Consider the following 13,315-nt stretch of genomic DNA (forward strand, 5'->3'; position numbering starts at 1 on the left):
ATTTAAATGGAAAAATCGGACCACAACAGGAGAGAGATTAATTACATGAGACTAAACTGGTAAAATAGTATTTTGTGACTTTTGACTAAAACATTACTGATTTTCTTCTATGGTGTATTTTCTAGTTTTAAGGATGTTTATCTTCTCTTGAAATGTCAATAGGTTCATGAACCTACTATTTGAATAGAATCCTAACCTGTGTCCTGGATTTAAGTCTTAAGCAAATTTCTCTTAACATTTTTTTTGACTTCAGGTTAATAAACCTAAAACTCCATTTCTGTAGTGTGTTCATTCTCCTCAGAGAGTTTCATGCCTAAATTAAGACATGTGTTCACAGATGTGTATGTACCAGCTGAACTTTCAATTGAACATATTTAGATTAAGATATTTTGTAAGTCAACAAAATGTGGGGAAAAAAGGAATAGAAAGCAATTGTAGATACCAGAAACGATGTGGGAGGAGGGTAGGAAATGGCAGAGGATGAGAAACAGGAAGGAAAAATATATATATATTTCCTTTTCTAATATTATATATAATATATATAATATTTATATATATATATTAGAAAAGGAAAATTTTTTGTTGACAAAAACATTTATGATTAAGCCACTATACAATGTGTTCTGGAAGGGAAATCATGTTTTGTATACTGTGATGATGTTCAGTGAATAAATGTAAAATCAATAAAAATAAATTAACTAACAAGAAATAAACTTGATAACTTTTTTAAAAGATTAATTTATTTTAAATTTTATTTATTATCATTATTCTTCAATTTTGACTGGAGAGAGACAGAGAGAAAGAGAGTAAGAAAGCAAGCCACCAGGTCCAAGACTTAAATTATGGTTGGCCATATGGGAGTCCAGCACCTCAACCACTATGCCATATGCCGGCCCCTAAACTTGATAATATTTAACTCAGAAATCTCACATTTCCTTCAAACAGTTGGTGTGATCTCCCTGGCACCTCATATATGAATACCTGCTGGTTTTGTTCTTTCCCTCCCTTTCTCTCTTCCTTCCTTCTTTCCCTCACTACGTATTTACTTATGCCAGGGGATGTTTGCAATTCCAGGAGACAGGAAGGGAATATGGAAAAGCACCTCCTATGGGGAATGACCCTCCCAAAATCCTTTCTCCTCCATCTCTCCCTTTTTTGGAGATTTTGGGCACACATATATATGTGCCAAGCACATTTCTCAAGCTCTGAGGGTCCAGGACTCAAACTACTCATGTGAGACCCACCTACCTTAACCACCAAGCCATGGGATGGCCTCCTTCCCCCATTTATTATTTTGTGCATTAAACTATGACAACAGTCAATCTACAAAATCCTACAAAACTGTGAAAATGTGAAAGGAGACTAATTTAAAAAGATGCATTTAGGACCAGCCAGTGCTGTGGTAGTTAAGCAGGGTGGAGCCCAAATAGCCAAAAGTAAAGTTCAAGTCCTAGATTCAGTGGCTTAGAAAAACATGCTGCATACATGTACATGCATGCCCAAACTCCCAAGAGAGAAATGAAGGAGAGGGGATTTTGATATGGCCATCCCCTTTGGGGGTGCTTTCTCATTTTCCTTCTTTCTCTCTTTTTCTCTCCAGTGAGTACACATGCCCTATAGCAAAATAAAAATAAATAAAGTTTGAAATTAAAAAAATGTTTTTAAAGATAGGTTTAACTGGCAACTATTCCACTATGAAAACTACTAAATCATCACCCCAAAGAACAAAAAACTCAAAGCTTGTTTGCCTGACTTGGTTCTAAAAAGAATGACTTTATTTTTCTTTGTAATTATAGAAACTTAGAAAAATAATTCTTCCTTCCCCTCCACTTTTTTTTTTAAAGTGGCTTATTGATGAGATAACACTTCAAATTGTTTGCAAGGATGGAATTTTTGCTTTTGGGCTCTCATTTTTATAGTGCTGTAGTGAAATGGATATGACTTGACATCAGAAGAACAGTTGATCTGATCAGATTTATTTTCAATTTCCTTTTGATAGGTCCTTAACTTGAAATTAGTGTAACAAAGTCATACACGCAGAAGTGTACACACAAACACACAATAAATATATAAAAATACAGAAAATATATACATGATAGATAAGATATTAACATAAATAATAGATATATTTACATGCAAATGTAAATGTGTATATGTGGAAACTAACATTTATATTATTTGTAATCCAAGATCTTTACAAAAAATTGCAAGCACTAAAAAAAAAAAATCGCAACTGAACAATAACTGTAAAAAATAATTTTTACGGGACCAGCAGTTGGCATAATGGCTATGTCCTTGAACTCCCAAACCCAGTGGCTTAAACTCACACCAGGCACGTGTGTGTGCATGCCCAAGATCCTGAGAGGAGAATGGAAGAGAAGGGATTGCCGTGAGGCCATCGCCCCTGGGGGGTGATTTCTCGCTTTCTGTCTCTCTGTCTCTCTGTCTTTCTGGCGAGCACACGCACCCTATAGTAAAAACCTCGCTAAAAAAAAAAAAGTTTTAGTTTTCACTTGTGGAAAGAATATGAGGGATTTAAAACATTCATAAAAATATGCATTATGAAACAAACTGAATGAATTTCAAAATTTTTTGAATCAGAAAAATTTAAACTTTTTTTTTTTTTGGCACGTCTTATTTTATTTAGATAGCATTCTGATCACACATGGTCCAAGCACATTCAAATAATATAAATCAAGTATATAATCAGCTGTTAAAAGACTGGTCTTCAAACATCATAGCCAACAATGCCACGCTTGCCTATAATCTCTCCAAGGTAAAACCACATCCACACCTCTGTGGCCATCAAACCATGCAGCAGAGCTTCCTTAACCGTGAGCTGTTTGAAGCTACTATTTTTCTCAGGCTCTGAATAGCTGCAGGGATCTTAGCAGGGGTTGGAGGAACCAGCTCCACCTTGGCATAAAGCCAAAATGTGGCCAATCGAGGAGGCTTCGAGTAAGTCACAGCAGGTTCACCAGCGCCTGGGCGTTCTCCGCGAGGTTACGGACAAACTGGGCCATGGTCCTGCGAGGAGAAGTCCGTCGCCCCAAATGGCTGGCTGAATGTCACCCCCAGAAAAATTTAAACTTTAATTCCCATTTTTCCATGAACTTTTGAAGTCCCTTTGCACATATTAAATGTTCTTTCTTTGATTAGTTTCATTTGGAAATGTATGACTTTGAGAGAAATTACTTAGTATTACTTATAGTTTCATCATCCTAAGTAGAGTCCATGGCCTTTAATATGCTTCGTGAGACTCTGAGACCTGATCATAATCATAACTTCATTGGCATATGCAACTCTAACCCCACTTGCACTTCCATTGTGCTCCAGGTTATAACCACACTAACTTTTAAAAAATATGTCCAATATTCCATATTCCTCATCCCTTCCATGATTTAATCTCTCTGGGCTTTTTGTATTTGAAAAATGAGGTAGTTAGGGCAAAAACTCCAATTCCATAAAATCCTTTTCTTCTTTTCAGTTTTATAAAAATTTTAATAATTAGTACAATGAAATAAAAGTTCAAGAGACTAGCAAGACTTGAAACAAAACAACATGTAGCTGTCTGTCTCATCCCTTTCCTGACTTGAGACAAGCACTGCCAATTCTTTTGTTTCTTCTATTTATCCACATATTTCTAACATTTTTTTTTTTTGCTACTGTTGATTTTTTGGTTTTAGATAAAATCATCCTATAAGGATAATGAGAACTGAGCCCTTTTAGAAAATGCCCTGTAAATATGTATTTACCTTCTTCCATGTGCCCACTATAATTATATCATCATTTTTTCCTACGTATGTTCACAGCTAAACCATAAATTTTTTTAATAACATTTTGTTTTATTTGGATTAAGCATTTGCCTTGTTCTCTGGATCTTTCAAAAACATAGCCCCACATTCTCCAATAAAACATGCAGAGTTATATTTGTAAGTGAAGGACAGAAGTTGTGTGGATATAAAAATGAGAGTGTAGTGGGACCAGCAGGTGGCGTGGTGGTTAAGGCACTGGACACTCCCACATGGCTTACCGCGGTTTGAGTCCTGGACCTGGTGGTTTGCTTTCTCACTTGCCCTCTCTCTCTTTCTCTCTGTGTCTTGTTCTGGTCAAATTAAAAAATAAGTGAATGAATAAATAAAATTAAATAATTCTTTTAAAAAATGAGAGTGGAGTAAAAGGGATTAAATCTCTCTCTTTCTCTTTTTTTAAAGGACAGAGTCTGTTTGTCACAATCTTCCTGTCTTGGCTTCCCGAGTTACTGGGATCATAGACACACGCACCACTCCTAGCCTTTAGGTTAGACTGGAAATTGAACTCGGGCCTCCCAAGTGGAGTAAGTCTGCAGAATACAACATCTTCGCATCATGCACCATCATGACTATAAACCATCTTTAATGATAAGTAGGAAACCAAGAATGTTTTAAGTCTACCTCATTGCCTAATTTATGAAATTTAGCAATACAATGTTTTCCCCCCAAAACTCCAGAAGAAACAAATAAACAAAGTATTATGTTTTAAAAATATGTCGTTTTTAAATTATGTGGAGGAGTGTGAGATTAAATCTGATTCTGAGAACCTGGCAGCCTTCATGGGAGAGGAGATATTTAAACTGGTTCCTTAAGCAGGATCTTGAAAGGCAGAGGAAAAAAAAGGAATTGTAGGTGGATGAATTGGCTTAAGTCAGAGCCCAGAAGTATAAAATACTCAGTGTTATAGAGGGCACAAGTCATCTGTGAAACAGACTTGGGAGTGTTGAAAAAGTGCCGAGATCTAATCAGATCTGTGCTATAGAAAGATAATTCACATTAGCCACATGGATGGTAGTCAAGGCTGGGGAGTATGAGCATAAGGCAGAGGCAGAGGCAGAAACTAGAGCCTTTAAGCGGTGAGGTAATATTTTCCATTTCTTTCCTATCCCCCATAGTATCTAGAATAAAATTAAGGAGGGGCTTAATAGATAAACATTATTGAACATATTAGAAGATGTGTTTCATTACATTAAAGTGGAAAGAGGAAAAAACAAGAGAGGGAGAAAAAGTGAACAAGGAAAGAGGAGCATTGGGAGGAAACTGTATAAGAGGAAGAAAACAGAGTTGGAAAAATTTTTCTTTTGGAGCTTCCATTCTATTCTACTCATTCTATGGGAAATGACTGGTCCCATAATAAATTTTTTTTAACCTTGAAATCTTCCCAATTGCTGGGGCCAGTAGGTGGTGTGGTGGTTAAGGGACTGGACTCCCACATGGTCAACCACAGTTCAAGTTCTGGACCTGGCGGCTTGCTTTCTCACTTTTTCTCTTTCTTTCTCTCTCTATGTCCCTCTCTGGACAAATTAAACTGGGGAGTATGAGCATAAGGCAGAGGCAGAGGCAGAAACTAGAGCCTTTAAGCGGTGAGGTAATATTTTCCATTTCTTTCCTATCCCCCATAGTATCTAGAATAAAATTAAGGAGGGGCTTAATAGATAAACATTATTGAACATATTAGAAGATGTGTTTCATTACATTAAAGTGGAAAGAGGAAAAAACAAGAGAGGGAGAAAAAGTGAACAAGGAAAGAGGAGCATTGGGAGGAAACTGTATAAGAGGAAGAAAACAGAGTTGGAAAAATTTTTCTTTTGGAGCTTCCATTCTATTCTACTCATTCTATGGGAAATGACTGGTCCCATAATAAATTTTTTTTAACCTTGAAATCTTCCCAATTGCTGGGGCCAGTAGGTGGTGTGGTGGTTAAGGGACTGGACTCCCACATGGTCAACCACAGTTCAAGTTCTGGACCTGGCGGCTTGCTTTCTCACTTTTTCTCTTTCTTTCTCTCTCTATGTCCCTCTCTGGACAAATTAAAATAAATAAAGTTAAATAAAAATAATTATTTGAAATAAAAATAAATCACCCCAATTGCTTCCTGTTCTAAATCTCCTCTGGAATTAGGTGCTTGTTTTACTTTCTCATGTGAATGTTAGAAATATTAGACTGAGCCAAGAGAGTCTCCAACTAGTCCAGTCCACAGAATCTATAACAAAATAGGTAACACAAAATAAGCAAATTGTAAAAACTTCCCCTTAAATCACCTCAATTAAAAGACAAAAACAAAAACAAAACCCACCCATCTGTAATTATCACTTATTATTGGAAATTTCTGGGAACAAACAAGTGGCTAGGTGGGTGGTCTTAGAGTTGTAGTTCTTCAACTTGAATAAACTTAAGAATTACTTATGGCCAACTTAGGGATGGGCTGCTTAGTTCTCCCTTAAAGAAATAACTTGTTGTCCAGATGCAAGGACTATTATTATCTGATGTCTTTAACTATAAACTCCTTCAAGCTTTGCCTCAATTTTTGAGCTGAAGTTGTGCTCCTCTTGGGGTGGCACTTGACCATGATTGAACAAGGCAGTAATCAGGGGTTAGCCATTCCCGCCCATTGTGGGATTCTCCTAATCTGCTGCAGAGCTCCACATCGGGCTGGTAGAAACTTTCTTAGGTCTGCATCACAGTCTGTTTGCTCTTCCTGCTTAATTCTGCTTTTTCCCTCTTCCTTTCTTAGGTATTGCTCCTGGTGTGGCCGTGGAGATACCCACTCTGACCTCCTGCAAGAAAACATGCTTTGGGGAACAAAGCTGATAGGCAGCCTCCAATGGCCACCCCCTGGAGACTACCATAGCATTCATGCCAAGACCATGCTTCCCTCAGGCTGTCCCCAGACAGTAGCTGATCAGGTTGGGGTACTAGTTTGGGCCATTGCTGCCCAGAGTAGGATTCCTTTGGTGGACTCCTCTGCTCAGAGGTTCTACATCAACCTAACAGACTTTCTTAGAGCTTTGAGTGATCTGAGACTTCCTCCCCAGTCCTTCTTTCCCTTTTTCCATTCACAAATGTTAGGTTTACACCACAATCTGAAGACTCTCCACATATACTCTTGTTCCTTTTTCCTTTGTTCTTCATGGCTGGATGTTTCCCTCAATAAATCACCCATCTACCTGCTTTTCAGAGAACCAGAACCAATACAGGTGATCTGATAAGAGTGATAAAATGACTTATGAGAGTAGTCAAAGAAAAAGGAGGTTAGATGGGCTTAGGGTTGACTGACTCACTTTCCAATTGTCAAGAAGAAGCACATTCCAGTTGGCTGTGAGGTACAGGATAGGGCTTGCTAAGGAGCAGTGACCCAACTGTTGAAGACTTCACCTGGGGTGAACACTTAGAGTAGGATAGTGGTTGCAGCGCTGGCCTCGTTAACCTCACAGCACTGAAGGGGTCTGAGCTAACAGGCAGGTGGTAACAGAAACTAAGGGTCACAATTACCCTAATGACTAGCAAAGTTGGAGAGTCTCCTAAGGGGGCTTGCCCTTTAGGGAGCATGGAAAGAACAAATAGCATATGATATTCCTAGGAGAAAAATTAATGGGCAGCTAATGAGGGTTCCATATAACATGTACAACAAGAAGGCCAGAATGGAAGGGAGGGAAGCTGAGGGTTGAGACAGAAGTAGAAATGGCTTCAGGACCAGCAGTTAGTGTAATGGTTATGTCGCTGGACTCCCACGTATTCGACCATGGTTTGCGTCCCAGACCCAGTGGCTTAAAACTCACGCCGGGCGCATGTGTGCGCATGCCCAAGATCCCGAGAGGAGAATGGAGGAGAAGAGATTGCGGCATGACCATCCCCCTTGGGGGGTGATTTCTCGCTTTCTGTCTCTCTGTTTCTCTCTGTCTGGCGAGTGCATACGCCCTATAGCGAAAACCTGTCAAAAAAAAAAAAAAAAAGAAGTAGAAATGGCTTCATTTACTATCACCCTTAGTGACACAAGGAGACTTTGGGCTTCCTATTCCCACAATCCTAGGCTGTACCAGGTTGGAGATCCTGGTCTCCAAAGGAGATCCCCTCTTGTCAGGAGACGTGGCAAATGTCCTTTAAATTGCCAGTTAAGGCTGCTTCCAGGACAGCTTAGATCTTGTGTCCAGGAAGCAGCAGAGAAAAGTCACCATCCTGACAGTAGCAGGTTGGCAGGAGGGCTGTTTTCCACATGGAAGGAATAGCTGTGTAACAGAGATGTACACTTGTATACTGTGTAACTCAGGTGTCTCTCAGTACTCCCTTGTTCACTGAAAGAGTATAGACACATGCAGCAATCTGAATACCTGTATGATTGCTAGGGGTTCAGACCCTTCGCGCATGAAGGGTTGAGCCACGTCGCCAGATATGCCACAAGACCTTCAGGGTGATTGCTGAAAGTGAGGGGAATTTAAAAATCAGAGTGGAGGAGGAGGAGGAAGAGGAGGAAGAGTGTTGACAGAGGCCCTGTGATTAATTAGAGATAGAGACTAGTCTGTCCCACCAATCTTCTAAATTCTTTCCAGAGAGGCTCTTGGAGACCTCAGATGAACTGCTCTCTAAATAGGTGTGAAGGAATGAGTTTATGTGGTACAAGTGGGAAGATTAGTAGTCACGAAAGTGGTCTTTTTCAAGAAAACCTATCCTGGGAACCAGCAGTTAGCATAATGGCTATGTTGCTGAACTCCCATGTAGTTGACCACGGTTCGCATCCCAGACCTGGTGACTTAAAACTCACGCTGGGCGCATGTGCGTGCGTGCCCAAGATCCCGAGAGGAGAATGGAGGAGAAGGGATTGCGGTGTGACCATCCCCCCTGGTGGGTGATTTCTTGCTTTCTGTCTCTATGTCTCTGTCTGTCTGGCGAGCACACATGCCCTATAGCAAAAACCTCTCCAAAAAAGAAAAAAAAAGAAAACCTATCCTGAAAGCAGAGTTGACTCAGACTCTCTTTGCCACCTGTTGGATCTATCATAGCATCCATAGATCCAAACCTCCTCCAATATTCTCCTAGGCAGAAACAACACAGTGGGACTAGTAGCACTGGTCCATGTCTGCCTGAATCCTCCGGGAGACAACCTTTGCTTAGGGACCCTCCATTAGTCTGGCTAAGCTGCAATCAGACCTGAGCTGTGACCTGAAACTCTTTATATCCAAACCTTCCTTAGCCTTTTTCTTTCACATATTTTTATCTCCTGCCTACTCCTATTCCCTCCCCCTTTATCCTTCATAGAGTTTTCTCTAAGAAGTCTATTACACATCTACCCCATCTTGGTGTCTGCTTCTCAGATGACCTAAATAGGCACACTCCCCATTAAACCTTTGCATTCTTAATGCTAACTCATTCCAGCACCTGTTTCCCAGCAAACCCAACCAGCATGCTTGTGGAGCTTATTAAAAATGCAGATGCTGCACCCCACACTTGGACTTTCTTTTTCTTTCTTTTTGTTTTTCTTTCTTTCCTTCCTTCTTTTTTTTTTTTTTTAGAAATATTTTTTGCTATAGGGTGCATGAGCTTGCCAGACAGAGACAGAGAGACAGAAAGCGAGAAACCACCCCCCCCTCAAAGGGGAGATAGCTATACCCCAATCACTTCTCTCCCATTCTCCTCTTGGGATCTTGGGCACACATGCCTACACACCCAGTGTAAGTTTATGTTGCCAGGTCTGGGACTCAAACCGCAGTGGACTATGTGGGAGTCCAATGACATAACCATTACACCATCTGCTGGTTCCTGGAGTTTCTTTTTAGTTAGAAAAAGGTTGGGGCCCAAGAATCAGTCTTTCTTACTAGCTTCTCAGGTGCTTTTGTTGCAGGTGAAACTAGATGAGACGCTGTTTTATCAAACAACAACATTAATTCCAACACCATCAAGCAAATATAAGAGTACTGAAATTGAAAAAAAAAAAAAATATATATATATATCAAAAAAGGGAAATAAATTGCAACCAAACAGAAACATAATACAATATCAAGAGAAATAACATAACATTAGAAAAAGTACAAAACATGCAATTAAAAAATGCTATAGGATATATGTACTCATTGGAGAGAGAAGGAAAGTGAGAGAGCTCACCTTGGGGGAAATGGTCATGCTGCAATCTCTTCTCCTCTAGGAATTTCTTGCATGTATGCACACTAACCTGGCATGTTTCTCAAGCTGCTTGGTCTGGAACTCTAACTGTACAATCAGCCGTGAGGGAACCAGTCACCTTAACCACTATGCCACTGGCTGGCCCTGGGGGAGGAGGGGGTGCTTTTTCATTTTTCTTCTCCATGACTAATACACATACACCCTATGGCAAAAAATTTTTTTTAATGGGCAATGATCTAAATAGATTATTTCTCCATAGAAGATCTACAACACACATAGAGATGCTCAAAATCAAAAGTCATTAGGGAACTTGAGCATGCAGGGTGGGGAGGGGGAGGCATGGTGTATGTGCACCTGTTCCCTCCTCACCACTGCCACCGCCTCCTCCTTCTAGTGTTCCAGGTGCTGCCTCTGTGCTCTTTTGGTGAGGACCTGGTACCTCTATTTTTTTTTTTTCTTGTTTTGGAGAGGTTTTTTTTTTTTTTTTTTTTTTGCTACAGGGTGCATGCACTCGCCAGAAAGACAGAGAGAGACAGAGAGATAGAAAGTGAGAAATCACCCCCAAGGGGGGATGGCCATGCCGTAATCCCTTCTCCTCCATTCTCATCTTGGGATCTTGGGCACACATGCACACGTGCCCGGCATGAGTTTAAGCCGCCAGGTCCAGGACTCTAATCGTGGTCAACTACATGGGAGTCCAGCGACATAGCCATTACGCTAACTGCTGGTCCCAGGACCTAGTACCTCTTTTGTGAAGTGGCGGCTGAGGCAACTCCCGCACTCACCATGGCCAAGAAAAAGCTCAAGGAAGAAGTCAAGACCGAGAACAACAATCACATTAACTAGAAGGTGGTGGGGCAGGATGGTTCTGTGGTGCGGTTTAAGATTAAAAGGCATGCATCATTTGGTAAACTAATGACAGCCTATTGTGAATGACAAGGTTTGTTAATGAGGCTGATCAGATTCTGATTTGATGGACAGGCCATCAACGAAACAAACACACCTGCACAGTAGAAAATGGAAGATGAAGATAGAATTGATGTATTCCAACGGCAGATAGGAGGTGCCTACTAGAAAGAGAACTTGCTACTTTACTTCAGAACTCTGTTCTTACAGACCAAGAATACATTCTCAATTAGAAAACCGCAATTTGGTTTCAGCACATCCTGATGACTACAGTATAGTTTTCTTTATTCTTTCATTTTCTGTTTCCCATTCCTTTATTGTACATAAAGTAACTGGTGTATGTGCACAAATATATTGTATTTTTTTTTAAACTAAATGACCAATGGTATGTTTTGATTGACATTAACTGGAGATGTGATGGGGGGAAAATACTGGTTCTGTGAAAATATCCCCTTTCTCCATTGGCATGTTCATTCAGCTCTTATCTTTATATTCCAGTAAGTTATTTTGCTATCACTGTTTAAAAAAAAAAAAAAAAAAGAAGAAGAAGAAGAAGAAAAAGGAAGAAAGAATAGCCAACAACATAAAAATCTTTACTTTGTTTAAAATGAAAAAAAGTCACTAGGAAAATGAAAATCAGAACAATAATAAGGTACTACCTCACATCCACTAACATGGCTAAAATAAGTAGAAAATAACAAGAGTTAGCGAGAATATGAAGAAATTGGAACCTTTATATTTTCCTGTTGGTACTTGTAAAAGACCACAGCCACTCTGAGAAACAATTTGATGATTCTTCAAAAATGGTACATATACAGAGGACCAGCAGATGGCCTAATTGTTACAACACTGGACTCCCACATGGTTAACTGTGGTTTGAGTCCTGGACCTGGTGACTTAAACTCATGCTGGCTGTGTGTGTGTGTGCATGCCCAAAATCTTGAGAGGAGAATGGAGGAGAAGGAATTGCAGTGTGGCCATCCCCCTGGGGAGTGATTTCTCACTTTCTCTCTCTTTCTCACACACACATGTGCTTGGCATGAGTCTCAAGCCTCCCGGTCTGAGAATTGAATCGTGGTCAACCATGTGAAAGTCCAGCAATGTAACCATTATCCCATCTGCTGGTCCCAGGAGCATTGTTAATAATAGCCTAAAAGTGGAAATGACCCAAATGTTCATCAGCAAATGAATAAACACTATGCAATATATCCATTCAATGAAATAATATTTGGTAATAAAGAAGAGTGAAGCACTGATAAAGTCTTACATGCTTAGAGAAAAAAGTCAGTCATGGAGGACCACATATTGTATGATTTCATTTATGTGAACTGTCTAGATAAGGCAAATATATAGAGACAGAAAGTAGATTGAAAGCTTCTTAGGGCTAGAGTTAGAGTGGGAATGGGGAATGACTCCTGGTGGGCAGGAAGTTTCTTTTTTAGGGTGTTGAAAATGTCCTGAAGTTAGATTTGGAACATGAGGATGGTTTTACCATTCTGTGGGTATACTAAAAACTATCAAATTATAGACTTTAGAAGGGCGAATTGTGTGGTATATAAGTCATATCTCTAAAAAGCTATAATAAAGCATATAATTTTTAGTAAAAAATAATAAACAATGTACTATGGAGTTTTAAACAGGTATGTTTAAACAGTTTTAAACAAAGAAAATATCTCATAATGATATGAAGGAAGAACACAGATACGGCTCTATGGTGCAGTGGTAGTACACAGCTCAAAAGAAGACAGATCCTGGGGTTGGCAGATGGTGCAGTAGGTAAGATGTTGGACTCTCATATGAGTGACCACAGTTCAAGTACCAGACCTGGAGGCTTGCTTTTTCACTTTCTCTCTCTCTCTCTCTCTCTGGACAAATAACAAAATAATAATAATTACAATTAAATAATAATTTTAAAAAAGAACCCAGATCTTACATGGTAACTGGTTAAATCTCAGGCCTGTGTTGGCTTGGAATTTGCTGGACATGCATGTGAGTGCCCAAGATGCAATGGGCTGGAGGACTGGAGAAGGAGATTGCAGTATGATCAGATCCTGTGGAAAGTACTCTTCTCTTTCTCACATGTACATGCTGTATTATGAATAGAAGAAAAATAATACAAAGGATGAGCATGAAGAAAATGGATGTATATAGTAAATTTCTTAAATTATACATGAAGTGGGGACCAGCAGGTGGCATGAATCCCCTGACTCCGTGGTTTGAATCCTGGACCTGGTAGCTTGAAAACACACTGAGAGAAGAATGGAGGAGAAGGGATTGCAGAGTGCGCATAAACTAGCTTCCTCTTTCTTGCTGGAACCATGGAGGGCATTCAAGAGAAGAAAAAGAAGGTTCCTGCAACGGCAGAAACCCTTAAGAAAAAGCGTAGGAATTTTGCAGAGCTGAAGATCAAGCGCCTGCGAAAAAAGTTTGCTCAAAAGGCAAGGAGGAAGCTTATCTATGAAAAACCTAAGCACAATCATAAG

General features: G+C 39.7%; 1 pseudogene; it reads right to left on the bottom strand.

Moving 5' to 3' along the window:
• Nucleotides 1–2,686: 2,686 nt before the first annotated feature.
• Nucleotides 2,687–3,031, bottom strand: LOC102474874 (ATP synthase subunit g, mitochondrial pseudogene; annotated as a pseudogene).
• Between the last annotated feature and the right edge of the window lie 10,284 nt (nucleotides 3,032–13,315).

Source organism: Tupaia chinensis, unplaced genomic scaffold (assembly GCF_000334495.1).
Source record: "Tupaia chinensis unplaced genomic scaffold, TupChi_1.0 Scaffold000598_1, whole genome shotgun sequence".
In the NCBI taxonomy this organism is placed as follows: Eukaryota; Metazoa; Chordata; class Mammalia; order Scandentia; family Tupaiidae; genus Tupaia; species Tupaia belangeri.